Source organism: Myodes glareolus, chromosome 16 (genome assembly GCF_982192425.1).
Source record: "Myodes glareolus chromosome 16, mMyoGla1.1, whole genome shotgun sequence".
Taxonomy (NCBI): Eukaryota; Metazoa; Chordata; class Mammalia; order Rodentia; family Cricetidae; genus Myodes; species Myodes glareolus.
Window position 1 is genome coordinate 20,658,126 of NC_142041.1, and position 21,312 is coordinate 20,679,437.

Genomic DNA, 21,312 nt, shown 5'->3' on the forward strand with positions numbered 1-21,312 from the left:
GCAATTAAATGAGAATGACACACGGAGTTGTGGTAGTCTAAATAAAAATGGCCCCCATGGACTCCTAGGGAGTGGCATTCTTGGAGGTGTGGCCTTGTTGGAGGAGGAGGCATGTCACAGGCAGGTGGGCTGTGAGGTGTCGGAAGCTCAAGCCAGTCCCAGTGGTTTGTTCTCTCTTCCTTCTTCCCGCTGATCCAGACGTAGAACTTCCAGCTCCCTCTCCAACACCATGCCTGCTTGTGTGCCGCCATGCTTCCCGCCATGATAATAATGAACTAAAACTCTGAACTGTAAGCCACCTTCAGTCAAATGTTTTTCTTCTTAAGAGTTGCTGTGGTCATGGGGCCTCTACACAACAGTAAAACCCTAACTAAAATGGGGATGTCCCTTGGCCCGGAGCATCTTCAATCCTGTCAGCCTACCCCCGTATTCAAGGGTATCTGGACTCAGCCATGCTGACTTTAAATTCACAATCCCTGCTTCAGCATTTTCCAGGAGGAAAGAGTTTTATTGCTGCATATGCATGTGTTTATTTATTTATTTTTAGACTAACCCTCACTACATGCTCCAAGCTGCTCTCAGATTCTTGGGCTCAAGTGTCCTTCCTGCCTCGGGCTGCTGTGTAGCTGAGACAACAGGAACATTTCTATTTCCATCTGGCTTCCATCGTGAGGTTTGGAAGCGCTATGTCTCCCAAACCATGACCTCTTACATCAGGTCCAGCTCCCTTGAGTAGAAGGTGCTAACACAGAACTAACCACAAAAGGATGTGAGCTACAACACACTTGAGAGCCAATGAGGAAGAACTGAAGGAAGCTGCAGGAATCCCAGGGAAGGAGTTGAAGTTGTCTTTAAAGAGTCCAGAGAGGCTACCAAGATGGCTCAGCAGATCTGAGCACTCGCCACAGAAGCCTGAGCATCCACATTCAATCCCCAGAACCCACGTGGAGGAGCCAGATGCAGTGGCCTGAATCTGTAATCCGTGGATTCCTAAGGTGAAGACAGGAACACCGCCTGGACGCTTGCAGATCAGCTGGCCTGGAATAGACAACTTGGCAGAAACAATAAGAGAGCCCTGCTTTGAGAAAGTAAAAGGAGAGAACTCCTAAAATTGTCTTCTACATATATTCCATATCATACAAGCACATCCATATGCATGCACATATACATGCACACACATGTGCATGCACATGCATGCAGGCTTGCACATGACAACAGTAATAATAAATAAATTTAATAGTAACAACAAAAAATCGTGACCAAAGACCCAGACTCAGTAGTATGCAAGTCTGACTGGAGTAAGGAGACAAAGAAGGCAGCCTGGACAGAGGAATCCTCAACTAGCCTCTCGTGCTGCCCAAGGGAGCTTCAGGCAGCTTGAGGAGCATGGTTCTTATATGGCTTATCACAGAGGCTCTATGTCTCCTAAGTAACATAGTTGCCTTGGTGTGTTCACTGCCTCAGCCAATGGGAAGGGAGTCTAGGGGAAAGCTTGACTGTGAGAACATGGGATAGGTTCCAGATCTGGTACATCACAGTCACCCTCTTCAGAGTTGGAAGAAAGCCTGAGACTCGGCTTCCTGCCACTCCAGTGTCTATAGACTACTTAAGATAGGATCCTCTCTCTCTCTCTCTCTCTCTCTCTCTCTCTCTCTCTCTCTCTCTTCCTCCTTTCCTCCCTCCCCAAGGTCTCTGAAGCTGCCCTTGCTCCTCCTCCCATTCCCCAAGTACTGGGACTATAGGTATGTGACACCACACCTGTCTTTCACGGGCTCATTCCAAATGAATGAAATTGCAGTTTCTCGGTGTCCCTTCCTTACAAGTAAAGGAGGGTAAACGTTGTAACCCATCCTCTTAGCCACGTGCTGCCATCTGTTTTGTGGGGGTGTGGGAGCTTGTATGTGCATAGGCTTGCTCAAGAAGGCAATGGATCGTCTTGTTCTAGCTAAGCAGCTGTCTTCCTTTTTCAGGAACTAGGAAAGGCCTCAGCCTTCCTTGCCCTTGACTGTTAAGGGCCCATCGTTCACGCCACTCATATCATTTTAAATTTGTCCTAATCTGGACTCCGGTGTTGAGGTCTTATTTGTCAGGGTAGCTGAAGATATGATCAGTTAAGTCAAAGGTGATTCTCAAGTAGAGTAGCTCCTCAACCAATAGGAGTGATTTGTTTGTTTGCTTGTTTGTTTTCGGTTTTTGATTCAGGGTTTCATGTAGCCCAGGCTAGCTTCAAACTCTTTATGCAGCCATAGATCCACTTGTCTCTACCTCCCAAGTGCTGGGATCACAAGAGTGAACTATTGTACCCAGCTTGACAGGCATCTTGCATATGTGTATTTGTGTGTGCATGTATCTGTGCAGATACACTCATCCATGCATGCACTGGGAACCAGAAGTCACTAAGTGCAATGATATTTCATTTGTATTTTAATAAAGAAAGCTTGCCTGAAGATCGGAGAGTAAAACAGCTACCCTGGTCAGCCTTACAGACCAGGCAGTGATGACACACACCTTTAATTCTAGTAGCCACACTAGTTTGCCATAGAAACCGGGCAGTAGTGGTGCACGCCTTTAATCCCAGCACTAGAGAGGAATATAAGACAGGAGGAGATAGCTCTCGGTCAGTCTTATACTGAGGATTCATAGAGGCAGGATCACCATTTCAGACTGAGGTAGAGGTAAGAGCCAGTGGCTGGCTGTTTTGCTTTTCTGACCTTCAGTCTGAACCCCAATATCTGTCTCTGGGTTTTTATTAATCATGTCATATTTGGTGCCCAATGGGGAGCTCAGACCTATGACCCTGAGATTAGGAGTCTCATGCACTACCAACTGAGTTTGTTGGGCTAGTGAACTGTGTAGCTAGTTTAAGTGTGATACCTTAAATTCCTCCCTTTTTTCCTTTCAGAGTAGATTCATTAATCTACCCTTTTATCCTCTCATATCTACTAGGTGTCTTCTTCAATCACTCTCCACCATTTGTTTCTGATACAAGGTCTCTCATCGAACCTTGAGCTCAGTTTGGCTTAGACTGCCTGGCGAGCAAGCCCCCAGGGTTCCCCTGGTTTCCATCTACCAGTGTTGGAGTTACGCCACTGTGACTAGCTCTTATGAGTACAGGGAATCCAAACCCTGGTCCTCATGCTTACACAGCAAGCACGTGACCCACAGATTCAGCTCCCTAGCCTCTTGACTGGCATCTGTATAATAAATTTGGGTACAAATGGGCATAAAGGGAGAAAGAATGCCCTGCAAAGATGAAAGCAGGCACCCAATGTCTTCTACCAGCCAAAGAAGACCAAACTTTCCCAATAAAAATGCAGCCGAAGAAGAGGCATGTAACAGGCTCCTGCATGCTTTTAATAGGGTACAACTCTGCTGGCATCTTGACCTTAATCCTCTAGCCTCCAGAGCAAGGCATCTCTTGTGTTTAAAGCACCCTGTCATATCAGCCCTGGAAAACTAACATAGAAGAGGAAGAACCAAGTTAACATGATACTCACCTTCTCCAAAGAAATGATTACCTTCAAGATAATAATATCACTAGGAGAAAAAAACGAAAACAAAACAAACAAACAAAAGCAGTTACTTATCAGAAGACCCAGTCTGTTGGGGTAATACACAAATGTTTTCAAGCAGTTGGAACCTTGTGAAAAGAGCCTCCTGTCAACAGGATATTCCTGTTGGCATGGGACTCCTTATTTGCCTAAAACAACAGAGCCAACCTACACAAACAAGGAAATCTGGATAAATGAGAAAATGCAGACATCATAGAAAACCATGAACGCGGACAGCCCTGGCTGGAGCACAAGAGATCAGGTGCACACAAAAGCTTGCCCTTTGAAAGCTTGGCCGTTTTCCTGGGAAGGTTGCACCTGAGTACCTCTAAAAGGAAAAGCATAGAAGGCCAGGGCTGGAAGAGAGCTTAGGGATTAGCCATCTCGTCTTACTGGTTGAGGAAACTGTCTTCCAAAGAAGGGACATTTGTCCCAAGTCACAGGGCAGCAAATGGCTGATGAAACTCTTGACCCCAGCTTTTCTGACACTAAGTCAATGGTCCTTCTCTATATCATCCCCCCTCCCCCTCACTCACTCTCTCTCTTTCTCTCTCTCTCTCTCTCTCTCTCTCTCTCTCTCTCTCTCTCTCTCTCATTCTCATGCCCTCTTTCTCATTCCTCTCTGTGACCCGTTCTGAGGTTTTTCTGAATGAGACCCTCTCGCTGCTTCTACTATTTCTGTCACTCCTGAGGTAAAGCTAGTGGCCCGGCAAAGTCCTCTGTCACGTCTCCCTGTGTCCTTAGGAATGTTTCCAAGGGAATCCTTATATCTTCAGTAACAAGTGGGACAGGAGAGGCTTGGGGACAGCTATAACAGCACCCAACATCCATTTCAGGGACAGCAAACATTCATACTTCACACCCATGGCACGCACACACACACACACACACACACACACACACGTATGCACATACATGCACAGACACCACATTAACCTCTAGACCCTGAAGGAATGAGGGAAGTCCCTGCAGAATATAGGCTGTGGAATATGGAGTGGTGTAAAGAGGAGAGCCCCACCCCCACCCCATTATCTCACCAGCCTCTGTCCTAACCTTAGCCAGGTCCCTGACCTTTTCTGTTTCATTGACAGTGCCTGATCTCAGGCTGTCTGTGTGCACACTGGGTGCTTCGGCCAGGGCTCACTCCTTACCTTACCACCGCCCGAGAGCCTATCCGCAGTCCTTCTGTGTAAACCGCTACTTGCCCGGGATGCTGCCTGCTTCTGACCTCTGGGCCTCTGTGTAGCAACAAGATGGACTCCATGGGATCTGCCCAGCTAGTTGGGCCAGCTTCATTTTCTCCTTCCCACTCCCCCTACCCTCCAGAGGGACGGTGCTCAAGTCCCAATCTGTTGGCCTTCATCCCTCCACAAGAAGCTCCTTTGGCGGTGCCTCTGGTTCAGGATCAAGTTCAAACTTCTTGGTGTGGCACCGGAGGCCTCCTTATCCAGCACCACCCAGGAGTTCTCTGGCTCTCTATTTTCTAAACACCTGTTGACAGGCTGCTCCTTTATGTCCTTGTCTATGCTCCCCACTCCTCGGAATGCCTGCCCTGCTCTTTCTGACCAACATCAATGGTTCTCAATCTGGTCCCTGGCTCTGAGAAGTGCTGGCACCCGGAGACTCAGAAATGTAAATCCCAGCCCACTACTGCATTGGGAACGCTGGTTACAGGGACCCACAGTCTGGCTTTTAGCGGGCCTGGTAACTCTGGTGTGAGCTGAAGCTGGGGAAGCCCCCACTCCCGAAGGTGCTCTTAGGCAATTCCAGGTGCTAATTGTTGGTGGCAGCCTTCCCAGCTCCCCAGCTCCTGGAAGTGAACCTAGAACTCTAAGCACAACCAGAGGCCTCCTGCACTCTGGTGGTGTCTCCATCCACTGATGGGTGCAACCTTCTCACATTTAAATCTGGGTCTGCCCCAGTGCCCAGATCAGAGCCTGAGAGGGGATGAATATCCCCATAAGTAGTACCTTGGAGGTTTGTTCGGGCTGTAGGCAGACAAGGCATCATGGGTGTTTACTTCTGAGCTTGGCTTCACCACTTTCCCCAAATTCCCTGTGTCCCTCCCGCCTGCTAACTTCCACATGACCAGAGAGCCTACGGAATCGCGAGCATTTCATCCGCAAGATTTTGCATTCAATTCCCTAATATATCGTTTCTCTTTGCCCTCTCTCTGACTGGTCTCCTGTATTCCAGACTGGCCTTGAACTCACCTTAGAGCTGAGGCTGGTCTTGAACTCCTGATCCTCCTGCGTCCACTTTCTGATTGCTGGTACTATTTGGCTTATACTGCTACTGCTAGTTTTAATCCAGGCTGGGGATTAAACCCGGGGCCTCGTGAATGCTAGGCAAGCAGCCCTCTACTCACTGAGCTATGTCTCCAACCTGATTTTCATTTTTAATTATAGCCAAATCTATGTAAAAGAGAGGACAAACTATCCTAACATTTTTACATACAGTATATTGGGTAGGCTCATTCTATGCTGGTTTTATGTTCCCTTCTGTGTTCTGTGGAAGGAAGGGTTTGTTTGGGCTCACGCTCAGAAGACAGTTTACTGTGGGGAGAACACACGGTGGACCACTCATCATGTGGTATCCAAAGCCAGGAAGCAGTGATGCTGGTAATCTTTATGCTTGTTTGAATAGGCAGAAACAATGACAAATCACTTGAAAGCAACTCAAATTTACTTAAAAGAAAACCAGTCATTGTATTCCTTCTGAGTCATGAACCTCTCCAAGAGACATACATGATACCTTTGAGATTCCTGTAGGTAAAGTTCTGTGCTATGGCGATTTCAGGCATCACTGAGGGGATTGTGCTGTGTCCCCATGGATGGGGGGGCCTAGTGAGATAGTTGTCGCGAACACCGATTTCATGCTCGCTAGGATCCATGCCCTACACTAACTGCTTTCCAACACCCCGTACCTAGAAAATGATATCATCTCTGCATTGCAGAAGGAACAAGCAAGGAATCAAAGTGAATTGCTAATGAGCTGTGGGACTTGGGCTGAAGACCACAGAGTCACTGTGTTGAAACCTCTGTCACTGGGGAGAGCCCAGGTACCCACATCTTGTGGGAGTACAGAAGTCACTTTGCCTTCTGGCTCTGGGCATGTTTTCCTTCACTTTGTGTCTGTGGATTAAAAACAACCCATGCAGCTTGCTCGCCACCGGGCCATCAGGTTACTCTTCAGGCTCAGCCTGTGTTGGGCCCTGTGGAATCATCACTCCTTGTTTGGAACACTATCAGGGCCGTGTCTTGCGTCTACCGCCTGGTTCCCCCACCCCCACCCCAGGGCACAGTATACCCTATTTCTCTCCTGGGATCCGAGATGAGTCTACAGTGTCTTCCTTAAAGTTCACCCATCCAGGTGCGCCCCAGAACTCAGGCTTCCGGTTTCTGAAAGGCGATAAGCGCACATTGTATATATAATAGGGCATCTCCACTGAAGTCTGGGGCAGCACCCTGATTTTTTGCACTGAACATGAATATTCATACCGGTTAAGATAAAAACAAATTCATGTTTCTCCAGACCAGCCCTTATCACCAAACAAGTCATAATAGGGCTTTCATTTTTCCAGAGCTTTCTGGAATGTGGAATACCAGAGACTGTGAATTTAGAGCTGCCTCTGCCTTCGGGGGTTGCTACAGGAACCAAATACGCTCATGAGTGTGCTTTTTTGCAGAGTCTGTCATCCACAGGAGGTGCAAAAACACTTGGCAAGAGGTGGCTCATCTCTTCTCTCATCCACTTGCCCAGTCTGGCCCTTTTCTCAAGCCCCTCCCAGAATACCTCCTTCGATTTGTATATTTGAAGTCTACTATCTTTTGCTGTTCCTAGGCCTGTTTTGAATTCTTCCCTTCCTACCTTCTTTCCTTCCGTTCTTCCTTCTGCACTGGGAATTGAATCTAGGGCCTCAGACATGCTAGGTATGGACTCTGCCTACCCTGTTTGCTGAGAGAGGGGCTCAGGTAGCCAGGCTAGCCTTCGACTTGATATAAGCTGGGGACAGTTTTGAAATCCTGGCACTCTGGGTTCCAACTTACCTGTGCCAAGAAGGCCAGTGAGCCACCCTAGGATTTGACTGAAATGTTTCCCATCCTCCTATTTACTGGAGTCTTTCCAGATGTGTACAGTAGTTCATATCTAGCCTTACAGCTCTGGACTCCTCTCTCCCCAAATCCACGGTTATGTACCTCACAAAACCTATCTGAGCTGGCTCACAGAACCCCTTTGTGGGTTCCTGTCTATCACATCCTGTGTTCCTTGGTTAACTAGCCTGTGCCATTTTGTTAGGGCTGTTTAAGGTAAACTTCTTGCAAAAGTGTGGTCACAACTCGGGAACAGTTATAGAAGGACGGACACGATCGTGTCTCTACAAGACAGCCCACCCACAGAGCCCTCTGCTTGCTGAATGGTGGCTCAGGAACCAGCTCAGCCCAGCAGTCCCTCAGGGATGAGCCCAGGGCAGGTCCCTCTGGAGCCTGGCACTTCCCTGGAGTCCTGCAGCTCCACACATGTCCAGGGAATGCTACTGGAAGGCACAGAGGTGTGGGCAGGGCAGAGGCAAGGCGCCATTGTGTACCTACTTCAGCTGGCGGAGCCTTGTTGTTGCTGTCATGACAATATTGCATCATGGAATGGGAAAGGCCCTTCCCTGATCTAAGCCATTATTATGTGGGTCCTATTCTGGCCACAGACACCACGTGGGCAGTCAGGCCTCCGCTGTTATTTCAGCCTCAGGGGCGAAAACATCCGAACAGTGGAATCTTTTTTGTTCCTGGCTCCAGTCTCGGAATGTACAGACTTGGATTCACCACTCATCACCCCAAGCACAAGGGCTCCCAAAGCACCTCTCTCCTTCCTGCGTCTGGCTCGCAGCTGGCAGTCTCCCCACCATCTTATCAGGTGCTTAAGAAAACTTTAGAAATCCAGGCGACCGCTGAGAACACCGCACAGCTGGATTGAGGGAAGGCGAAAGAACCTTCCTTGGTGGTGGCAGTAGAGCCCCCAGGGCTCCAGAAGGTTCCTAGAGGCCCCCTGAGTTGGGTAGCAGCCCGCACGGCCAGACCTTCTGGCGCCCCTCGTGGAGACCGTTGGAACTGCAGGCTGGCACCATGGGTTACTGTGATGTGACTCTGTCGCCGGCTTTGATGGGCCAAGCGGGCCTCTTCAGAGGAATGCAGACCTGTCTGCACCCGAAAACCAAAACCGTGCCCAAGGGGCGGGGCTGAGCGGCTGGAAGAGAGGCCTCACCTCACCTGGGCGGACGCGGCTTCTGGAATGAGACCAGGCCCGAGTGGGCGCGGGAGGTGGCTCCAGGCCCGGGGCCAGCACGCAGCTTTCCCACGTGTGCACAAGCGGGCTTCCTCAGAACAGATCCTGGGAAGAGATCAGGAGGCCTCTGAGGAAGGCGGAGTGTGGCATCCCCCTGTCTTCCTCGACCCTCAGGCAGACTGGGATTTGGAGGCTCCAAATCTAGAACTCTTCATTCCAATCCCTGTCAATCATCACCCACGCTGGGCTCCTATTCCTACCCAATAGGCATCCATGGTTAATGAGTGCTTCACACGTGCTCCTAATATACACAGTATTTTGAAGATAGAGAAGGGTGATTTTATTTTTTACGGTACCAGGTTTATTGAACTCAGTGCTCACACGTGGTAGGCAAGCTCTCCACCACTAGGCTATGTCCCTGGTTCTTTTTCTTATTATCTATATTAAGATGTGGGTTTCATTATGTGGCCCAGATTGGCTTTTAACTCCCCATCCTGTCTCAGCTTCCCTAATACAAGGGAAGGATTACAGACATATTCAGTGACGCTCTTCATTGTTTGTTTTCTGTTAATAAAACATAAGTCAATTTTACTCATTTCTTTTTTTTCCTTTTCACAGTGTACACACTCGGAACGTTTAAAACGGCACCTTGTTTCTACAGAAAGCCTTAAAGGACTTGGTTCTTCCAAAAAGCTTGTTCCCCACCCCAGGGCCTTTAAACTTGCTGGTCCGGATTGCCTTTATTTCTGCAGAAGTTCCTTCCTCCTTACTATTCAAGTCACAAATCTCACACGCCCAGCTCCTTCCCTCTTTCCTCGGATCTCCCAATGAAGGTCTTCATGGAAGGTGGCTTTCTCTTAGTGTTCCCTTGACTGTCTGTCCTCTCCCACCCCAACCTTAGAACATAAGCCCCCTGAAAGCAAGACCTTAAATTCCTTATTGGCGAAGTTGCCCTTGGTCCCCACAGTAAATATTTGCTGTGAGTCCTGAAAGGCTTCTCCTAGAGGGGGCTGCTTCTTTGCCTCTGTCCTCTGCCTCAGGAGATCTTACTGATGGTCCCACACTGAGCTTCTGGATTCTGGGAAGCGGAGAGGACGCGCCTCACTCTAACCGCCTTCCATTTTGTCAGTTTCCAACTGAACTTTGGAGTGAACGGCTTCCGCCATGTCTAGAAATATTTCTTGTCTGAGTTCTGTCTGTCCCGTGAGATCGGAGAGTGGCTGTCCCTCTCTGAGGCCCAAGGTCCCCTAAAAGTCGCTCTCTAAGGGCCCTTCCTGCCCAAATGTAAGGATTAGGGATTCTGTTTGAAGATTTAGGTCCCTCCTAAGGGCAATTTATTCTGCTCCCAAGTCGCATAGCTGGCATTGTCAGATCTCCATTAACCACACAGACAGAGCGCTCGGGGCTAAAGGTGTCCTGGTTAATTTAATTTCTTGGCTGAAGATCAACGACAGAAAGCATCCCTATTGAAAATACAAATAGTGTGTGAATCCATTCACCAGCACTAAAAAGCTACTTCACCGGACAAAAATGAGCTATTCTTAGAAAATAATTTGGCGTTATTATCTCCTCCTCAGAATTAACACTGAGCCCTGGGGCTGGGTCAGGGGGACCCTTTGAAAGTGCCTAGCCGTGAAGCACCTCTGAGTGACTTTAAACTGAGCATAGCCTCCGCCTCCCGCGGATCTGTTTTCTTGGGGTGGGGGGAGGGGAGAAGAAACGGGATGATATCACCTGGCCTCCGGGGAAGTCATGGGAATGAAGGTCAATAGGAAGAATAAAGTGCTTAGTGCGGAGCCTAGTGTGTGGCAGGTGCCTGGCACTTGATATTATCTGCCTTGTCTCTGAGCACCACAACGTGACAGAGCCACATATGTCATTAAAGAAGGGTGAGTGTCAGGACAGGGCTAGCCTCAGGTCCTGGCTTGCCTCCAACAGGCTCTGGAGCCCCCAGACAAGCTGCCTTACTCCTTGGTCTACTTCCTCTTTAGTAAGATGAGGGGTTCTGGCTAGCTCCCCGCTTGTACATGGAGGTTGGAAGCCCCCTGAGTTTTCTATAAGCTTTGGAGGAGTTCATTGGTTTGTTTGTTTCTTCTCAGGACCTTGGTCTCAGCTAGTCTGGAAGGCCAGGCTCTTTCTTCTCTAACCAGGTTCCTTCCAGGTTTTCTCTTCCCAGGGAGATACAGAAAAGCCGACTTCCTGCCCAGCTCAGTGGTTGTAACCAACCAGCCAAAGCCTGCCTTCACAGCAGCTGCATAGGCTGCCTTCCCTTGGGAAAAGCTGTCCTGTGACGCCCTCTGGAGGAAGGAGGTTTCCTTTGTGGTGCCACCAACTGCACAGGCTCCACCTGTGCTCTGGGAACTGACTCAGGCCAGGCCTAGAAGAGCAGTACCAGGTCTACAAACTTAGACCTTCTGGACCCTTTCTAACTTTGCAGCTGAAGTCCTAGCCAGGCCTCCTCCCCAACCTCCTACTTCTAGACTTCTCCTGAGAGGCTCACCCCAGCCTCTGTTTAAAACCCTTAAAGTTTCTCCTGCTAGTCTGTCTGATAGACACTCAGAGCCCTCTGAGAAGGAGCTTCGGTGGCTGGTGCTGTGTGGGGGCTCACTTCTTCCGAAGACTCACTCCACATTATTCTCAGCTAGGTGGTACAAGCACAGCCGCCAGATTCGCTCCCCAGCTGCTCCGTGTGCACCCACATTTCCCAAAAAGCTTAAAATAAAAAGGCTGCCAAGTTGAAATTGATGAGTGTATAATTAAATGTCTACAAAAGGTAACATTATGTCAACTGTCTTTGCAACTGGCCTCCCCTATTAGGTAGCTATATATAACTCATTCAATATGCAAAGTGGGGTGAATTTTAATGTGTATGATAGAACGTGGGCGTGGGGCCTTGGAAAATAACAGTGCCCAGGGGCCTCCAAGGTCAAAAGGCATCCTGCCCTTCACATCTGCCTTAGCCGTCCAGAAGCACTCACTGCTCCTCCCACGGGCTCCCCTCTCCCCAGTTTCTAGGTTTTGCACCTGCAGTTCCTCTACTCCCGATACCTTCTAGCTATGCCCACCCCTCACCTTCTCCATTGTGCTTGGCTGATCCCTGTGGATTTTGCAGGAGACATTTCATAGACCCACATAGCGAACTCCTTTTTGAGTTCATAACTGTGAACTTTTTGGCAAGTCGGGAAGCCCTGCCCTAGCATCTTCTGCTTCCCTGATCATCTCTGCACTGGCCCGAATCACCCTGGTGACTAAGACTGAATAACGTTAGTGTCTCCAGGACTTGGCTCAGTTCCTGGGTCATAGTATCTAAAGTGATGACTGGTGCATGCCCAAGGATTAAGAATGATAGACGGATGATCAATAGATGAATGGATGGGTGGATAGGGCAGATGGGTGGATAGGGTAGAGGGAATGGATGAGTCACTGGATGGATGAATGGAGGGAGGGAGGGATGAGCAGATAGATGAATGTATATGGGTGGGTGGATGATGGATGAGTGAATGAGTGGATAGATGGATCATGATAGATGGGTAGATGTGTGAGTGGATAGCTGAGGGAGTAGATAGGTGGGTTGTGGGAATTGCTACCCCGAGTTATATTTCCCTGCCCCCATTCGAGATGCTTATCTGCAAAGAATCATAACTTCCCTCTGCTCCTGGAGTTGGATGAGGAAGTTTGAGTGCACATGATTATTCCTTGATCCCTGCTGGGGTCAGGTGACAGTCCTTACTGGCGACAGGTGAAGGTTGAGTTCACGTGATCAGTCCTTGATCCCTACTGGGGTCAAGTGAGAGTCCCTCCTTGGGTCAGGTGACAGTCCCTTCGCAGCCCCCTCCCCATTTGGTGCCATGGTATAAAAGCTAGCCCCAGCAGAACAATAAACGAGCTACTGTTTCACCTCAACCTCGTGCTCTGTGGATTTCATTCAACCTGGACACCCTCTGCCGAGACTCGTGGTTCCAGACCGTGCGGGCGCGGTAGTGGGTGGTGGATGGGTGTGTGGGTAGATATGTAGATGAATTGATGAGTGAGTGAAGAGATAGGTGAGTGGATAAGAAGAATAGATGGACGGATGGATGCGTTGATGGAGGAATGGAGAGCTGGAAGTGTGTGTGTGTGTGTGTGTGTGTGTGTGTGTGTGTGTGTGTATGGGTGGGTTGGTGGAAAGGCAGACAGTGCAAAGCTCCAGTACTGAGTATAGGAGTCTGATATCTAAGCTTTCTCTCTTCCAGGCTGTCAACTGGCACTCTAGGCTCTCCTAGATACATATGTCTTCAGGGAACCAGAAGCTCCTACTTTCACCCTTTAGTTGATGATCTGACCATGTTCTGGTTCTATATTGTGTTTTTATGTTTAGAGGGAGCTAGAACTTAACCAATTATAAGGGATTAAAAAGGGCAATGTGTGGGACTTGATTTAAAATAACCCAATATGTATAAAGATGGGGGCATAGGATGGAGAAGATAAATTGTGTGTTGATGCTTATGGTAGACAGCTTTGTTCCTAGTTTTGAACGTCTTAGAATTTTTACACAATAAATACTTTTTTTCCAAAATTTTTCTATCTTTTTTTTGAAATAGAGTCTTATACAGCCCAGGTTAACTGCCAACTCACTATGTAGCCGAGGATGTCCCTGAATGCTTTATACTTCTGCCTCCACCTCTACTTGTTGGGATTATAGCAAGCAACCAGTGATGTGGGATGTCCTTCTGTCTATGTGTTGCTTTTGTTGGTTGATAAGTAAAGCTATTTGGGCCAATGGCTTAGCAGAATAAATCCAGGCAGGAAATCTTAACAGAGATATGGAGAGAGAGTAGGTGAAGTCAAGGAGACACCATGTAACTGCTGAAGGAGAAAGACGCCAGAACGCTGATACCTTACCAGTAGGCCACCACCTTGGCCTACACAGATTAATAGAAATGAATTAATTCAAGACATAAGAGCTAGCTAGAAATATGCATGAGCTACTGGCCAAACAGTGCTGTAATTAATAAAATATCTCTGTGATTATTTGGGTCTGGGCATCTGGGAAACAAATGAGCAGCCTCTGTCTACAAAATGGTGCCCACGCATCTGTGGCATGGATCCACATAAGACCTAACAAAACTTAAGGGGAAAAAAAAAGAGGGCTTGTAGACTTTCAAAAATGGAAGCCAAGCACATCTTATTAGTAGCTGCATTTTTTTTTTCCAGACAGGCTTTGTTTGCTGACTGCAAGCAGCAACATGGCTTCTTTAAGAGAAGGCTTCCTTGTTTGTACTGGCTGCATGAAAGACTGCTGGTTGCAAGGTCCTGTTGTTGAGCATTTAAATAGGGTTTGTGAGCAGAGTGCTACAAGTTCCTTAATGGCGACATAGACAGGATATGTCCCTGAAGCTGGGGCAGTGAACTTGACTCATGGGGCTAGTGGTGAGCATACCTCTGCCCTATTGGACTGGGCAGAGCCAAAAGGCAAAGCGGCCTTAGTCCTAGCCATGCTGCTTAGCATTTTAAGAAGTGGTCCTGGTCAGAAAAGAATTACAGGTATGTAATAAAGACAGATTCAGACAAAAAAAAAAGACCTCTAAATGGGTCAAAGAGTGGATTCAATGTACACGGGCTTAAAGGAGAAAGAAAAATACAGTCATAGGTTAAAGGAGTAAAGATAATAAAATAAATACTAAAAACTAATGGAGTAAAATAATAAGCCACATAAATATGGAAAGTACACAGAGAGTCTGAATTATGTATGCTATTGTATTTTCTTTAAAAGTTTTGATTATGGATGAGTTAATTACAGAGAGACATTTAATTGTACTGGCTGCTAAACTAAACCAACATACGTATTTTAAAGGTATTTTGACTTCAAAATTTAAGTCTAAGTATTTATGTTACTTTGGAAAAGAGGTTCTGCTTTTGTTTCCACAGAAGATGAGGAGAACTCGGGGATTCCTTCCAGGTTAATGTGGTTTGATGAACACACATTCCTCCAGAGAACAAGATTCCTCTGGAAGGTCTCCATGAACCCTAAAAATATATCACCCAACAAACATCAAGAAGCAGTTTAGAGAAAGCAATGCCCAAATTCCCAAAATGATTGTTTATAAATGTTTGTTTTAATTTTGAGGGAGTTGATAAGTGATAAATGATCACAGTCAATTTCAAAAAAATAAGGGGGATATGATGTATAGAAATGAATATTTTACATTGGCATGGACCTTGCTTTAGTGATACAAGTTTAAGGTCAATTTTGTTATATGTATATTTCTACTCTTGTTTAAGGTATTGTGTTTATACAGCTAATTTAAAGCTCATTTTAAAATGTAATGGAGGGGCTGGAGAGATGGCTCAGTGGTTAAGAGCATTGCCTGCTCTTCCAAAGGTCCTGAGTTCAATTCCCGGCAACCACATGGTGGCTCACAACCATCTGTAATGAGGTCTGGTGCCCTCTTCTGGTCTGCAGGCATACACACAGACAGAATATTGTATACATAATAAATAAATATTTTAAAAAAATAAAATAAAAATAAAATGTAATGGATAGTTAATATAATATAGTTATATTATTAGTTAATATTAGTTATATTATATAGTTAATTTTATAATATAGTTAAAATGTAATAATAGTATAGGTATTTAAATCTCATTTAAAAATGTAATGGATAGTTAATATAGTTATATTGTTAGTTAATATTAGTTATGTTATATAGTTAATATTAGTTATATTATATAGTTAATTTTATAATATAGTTAAAATGTAATATAGTATAGGTTATTAGTCATCTGCATTAATCAAACTTTTGACCACTTTAGTTATGTTTTCTAGATAGACAGAAATATATTTCAGTTAAATAATCTTCAACATTTCAAAGACCTATACAATATGGCATTTTAAAGGTTTTAAGAACTTAGACTTTTCTCAACAGTGAGGTATGTCTGCTTCTGGCACCACCAATTACTTCAGAGAGGTTGATGGGCATCGAAGAGATTTTTTATAGAGTTTGCTAGCCATTTGGGCAAGAAACTGCTCTTGCCTGGACAGCTTGATGGTATGATGTATAAATTGAATATGCAGGACCCACAGAAAAAAAGATTACTGAACTTGCCAAAAGAGGGGAGATGGTCCTTTGGGGTTCCTGCTTTATGAAAGAGTCTGTCAGATGCTAGGGACCTATAGGCTAAAGATGGATGCCCCAACATTACAGAAGAACTTTGGGTAATTGTCAATTCTAGAATCATAAAGTACTTCCCACAATGCACCTCCTGTTTACTTAGGTAATATTATATCCTTCTGGTGTCTTTGATGGAATTGAAGAGCTGATAGTTATAATTATAATTTTCCTTAGTTATGATAAAAGATAAATTAAATATAAAACTTTAGATTCACAAAGATAGAATAGATAGTAGAGTATTTTCTTTAATTTTGCCAAATGTAAACAAACTAAATATTCTAACTATAATTCTTGTTTGATAACTGTTTTGTATATGTAATTTCGCTATGTTAAAGTTAAAACCTTCCTTTTTAATTAGACAGAAAAGGGGTATCCTTCTGTATATGAGCTGTTTTTATTGGTTGATGAATAAAGCTGCTTGGGCCAATGGCTTAGCAGAATAAAGCTAGTTGGAAAATCTGAACAGAGATAGAGAGAGTAGGCAGACTCAAGGTGATGCTATGTAGCTGCCAAAGGAGAAAGATGTTGGAACACAGAAACCTTATCGGTAGGCTACTACCTTGTGGTGATACACAGATTAATAGAAATGGGTTAATTTAAGATGTAAGAGTTAGCTAAAAATATGCATGAGCCATTGACCAAACAGTGTTGTAATTAATAAAGTATCTGTGTGTGATTATTCAGGTCTGGGCATCTTGGAAATGAACGAGCAGCCTCTACCTACACACCAGCATGTCTGCCTCTCGCCTCCCTTCTTTCTCTTTTTTCTCTTTCTCTACTCCTTTTTCTATTCTGCCCCTTCCCTTTTTTAACAGGGTCTTACTGCATAGCCCTACCTGACTTTGAACTTCTGCTTTAGTCTCCTGACTAACAGGACTACATCTGCCTCTTCCTGGGGTTTCTCTGAGCTTGAGAATCCACAGGAGCCTGCTTCTCCATCATCAGCAGTTGAGAAGGCACTCTGCTGCTGTGAGCCTCCAATCTCAGGAAAAACTTCAGTACTTTAGAAAAGGCTCATTTGGTAAGTGAACTCATGAGGAACCTTAATTACATCATGAAATCCTGTCACCATTGTCACATAATGTAAAGGAATTACAACAGCAGCAGACAACCTCTTTGGTCGTGTTCTATTGACGGGAAGTGGGTGATAGCTGCCAGCCACTCTCGGGGCTGTAACACCAAGGGAACCATGGCAGATGGTCTTAGAATTATAGCCACATTCACCACACTGTAATGCCATGTTCAGGAACAAACTTCTGTTTTTGGGAATTCACAGTATGATGGTTCAGTGGTACCAGGAAAGTGGTTGGGACCTTTCCTTACTTTCTAGGCACTAAATGTTACAGCCCAGGCCCAAGAAACAGGCTTCTGGTTCTGGCACACTACTAAGTCACTGCAGCAACTCCGATGGATTCCTTTCTGTCCAACATCTCACGCTCTCAACTGGCCTATGGTGACAGTTAATGTAAGGCATTCTGGGTGAGCTTCGCGATGTCGACACTTAGCTCCCCACATATGCACTCACCCACCCTGTGGTGGTATTTTGTTTGTGTTTTAACAAATAAAACTTGCCTGAAAGATCAGAGACACAGTGCTCCCAGCCACTAGAGAGACCCTTTACCTCTGCCAGTGCTCAGACCGAAGGAGCAATGCTGTCCTCAGACTGCATCCTCAGGCTGCATCCTTAGACTGCAGGGGCGGGGCGATGTTCAGACTGCACTCAGCTCTTGTCTCCTCCCACATTATAGACCTTTCTCCACCCAGCCACATCACCCCTGTCTCCATCTCCCTAGTGTTGGGATTAAAGGCTTGGGATCACCTTTGTGTGAGCTCTGTTTCTTTTTTAGACAGATTCAATCTTTTGTAACCCAGGGTGACCTTGGACTAAAAAGATCCACCTGCCTCTGTCTCCCAAGTCCTGGGATTAAAGGTGTGAGCCACCACTTTCTAGCCCTCTAGTGGCTCAGCTCTGCACTCTGATCTTCAGGCAAGCTTCATCTGTTAAAACATAAACAAAATATCATTACAATACCCTGCCCTTCTTGGTCACACAGCAGACATGGGTAGTGCTAGTTTAACAACCTGGGACCTTGCGTGGCCTGAACTACACATACATGCCCCTTTCCTAACAGAGTATTGGACAACCCCAGACCTCTGCTGGCCTGGAGCTGCTTGCACACCACAAGGTACTCACCACTCTATCCTAAAAGCTCCCTAGCAACTTCTTAGTTACTCCCCTTCCATGGATAAATATACCTGAAAACACAGCCTCCTGCCACAGGCAGTATATCAATCCAGTCTGGACTGGTTTGGGGTACCTGCACAGTAAAGCAACTAGCCACCAGTGAGCAAAGGCTCACTTTTAGATAAAAGGCCTTGTTTAGGATCTTATGCCTCTGCATGATTAGGCAGACATATGATTAAAATCAGATGCATCATGGGAAAGTACATGCACGTAGAACAAAGACTGACACAATAAAAACCTGTCAAAACAAAAAGCACCTGAACTCCGCCCCTAGCAGCCGACTCTTCCTCTCCAGGACTCATAAAAAGAAGGTCCCAGAGGTATCCTGGGACCCAAGTGAACCTCACTCAGAGCCTCCTCCTCTTCCAGCGCATCGAACCTGGGCCTTGGCCTCTGGATAAAGCTTCCGGCTGTTTGGCTATCTCTGTGCACTTCTTCAGCTCTATGAACAAGGCGCTAAGAACTTGGGACTAGGCAATCCAGACAGACACCGGGAACAATTTCACATCCGCTCCCTCACGGATGGACGAGCTTCGGTCACCTTCCACTCCTCAGTGTCATCTGTGGGCTTCAGCTCAGCTCCTCCCACTATCCAGTCTTCCGGTCCCTCTACAGAGGGCACGCCCACCATATGCAATTCCACCTTTGCATTAACATGGGCACGTGGATTTAGCCTAGGGTGCCCCTAAAAGAGGAGGAGACCCAAAAGCGGAAAAGGAAAGCAGGTTTTAAAAGGGGGAAAGGGCAAAACACACACTCTGGGATGTGGGCGCTGTCTCCCTACCCTTCCGGTAGTCATCAAATCAGGAAGGAAAAGCCATCTTTGACCCACCCAAAGGTATCCTTAGCTTCTCCTTCCCCTGGATGTATGATGACATCTAGTCCAAGTAGAACCTGACCCACCTTGAATGCCCACTTTAATACTTTGTTTCTCCGACAGCCTACAGAATGGGAAAAGATCTTCACTAACCCCACCTCAGACAGAGGTCTGATCTCCAAAATATACAAAGAACTCAAGAAATTGGGCACCATAAGATCACATAATCCAATAAAAAAAAATAGAGTACAGACCTAAACAGAGAACTCTCAACAGAGGAATCTAAAATGGCTGAAAGACACTTAAGGAAATGCTCAGCATCCTTAGTCATCAGACAAATGCAGATCAAAACAACTCTGAGATTCCATATTACACCTGTAAGAATGGCCAAGATCAAAAACACTGATGACAACTTATGCTGGAGAGGTTGTGGGGAAAAGAGAACACTTCTGCATTGCTGGTGGGAATGCAAGCTGGTACAGCCCCTTTGGATGTCAGTGTGGCAATCTCTCAGAAAATTAGGAAACAACCTTCCTCGAGACCCAGTAATACCACTTTTGGGTGTATATCCAAAGAATGCTCAATCGTGCCACAAGGACATGTGCTCAACTATGTTCATAGCAGCTTTGTTTGTCATAGCCAGAACCTGGAAACAACTTAAATGCCCCTCGATCGAAGAATGGATTTAAAAAATGTGGTACATTTACACAATGGAGTACTGCACAGCAGAAAAAAAATAATGACAGCTTGAATTTTGCAGGAAAACTGGATGGAACTAGAAAACATAATTTTGAATGAGGTAACCCAGACACAGAAAGACAATTATCACATGTACTCACACATAGGTGGTTTTTAAACCTAAAGCAAAGAAAGCCAGCCTACAAACCACAATCTCAGAGAACTTTGACAACAATGCGGACACTAAGAGAGACTCACATAGATATAATCTACATGGGAAGTAGGAGGTATAAAAAGACAAGATCTCCTGAGTAAATTAGGAGCATGGGGACCTTGGGGGAGGATTGAAGGGGGGAGCGGGGAGAGGCAGGGAGGGGAGCAGAGAAAAATGTAGAGCTCAATAAATATCATGGGAAAAAAATTTTTTAAATTTAAAAAAAGAAAAAATAATTTTTGCAAATTTAGGGCCCCCCAAAAAATATTTTGTTTCTCTTTTAGAGAGAGTGGAAGCCTGGTCCACAACCAATGAAATCCTAGAGCCTTAAGGGGCAGCTCTCCCTCTGCATTCTCCAGTCTGGTTGGTGCCCGAGGGACCTTCTCTGCACTGGGTCTCACCCTTCTTTCTCCTTTCTTTTCTATTCTTGCAGAATACATATAAAATGTATCTGCTTCACCCCTTTGAGTACATTTGTATCATTGCACATCCATCAATATTCTCAATAATTTACTTTGTTTCACTTTGTAAATGATTCTTTGTCTTGACCTAGTCCCTGTAGATGACACCCCTACTTTCTAACAGGGTGACACCTCCTCCCTCCTGTGTTAAGGAGGAGCCCAGGTAGCCCAAGGGGGCCTCCCACTCACTACATAGTCAAAAGTGGCCTTGACCTCTTCCTGATCCTTCTGCCTCATTTCTCAGGCACTGAGGTGACAGATATGAACCACCATGCCTGGCTCCCCTCTTATTAACATGGCTTTCTTTGAGTATCATGTCACAAAATTTAATGGGTTTTCAAGGCATTTCCATACATATACTCTCTATGAATTAATGACTCTTTGTAAGTTTATGTAAACAGAGTGGCAACCTTTTGTGATCGACTGCCTTCATTTAGAATAATGTATTCCAGGTTCATCTGTGTTGTCCACGTTAGAGCTCATTTTTGGGGAGGTGCTTTTAAGTGTTAAGGACTGAACCTAGAACTTTATACATGCCCGGCAAGGACAACCCCAGCTCGATTCCATTATTCTTCCGTCCCTTTAAGGGTATATGCCACGTTTTCTTGGTCCATTTATCTGCCAGTGGATGCTTGCACTGCCTCAGCCCTTCTCTACTGATGTGAGTACAGATGTGTAAATTTTCTGTTTTGAAAACTTTTGGAGATCTCGCCAGAAGTAGAATTGTTGGGTCGTGTATAAGTCTATGTTTAATTCTTCTAAAAAGCCACATGCTATTTCCATAGCAGCTGTATCATTTTACATTTCCACCAGTCTGAGCTAGGATCTAAATTACTTCACAGCCTTGCCAATGTGTATTATTTTGTTTTTAACTGTGTTGTTGCTGGGATCTTTCCTTTCTACCTTTCTTCCTTC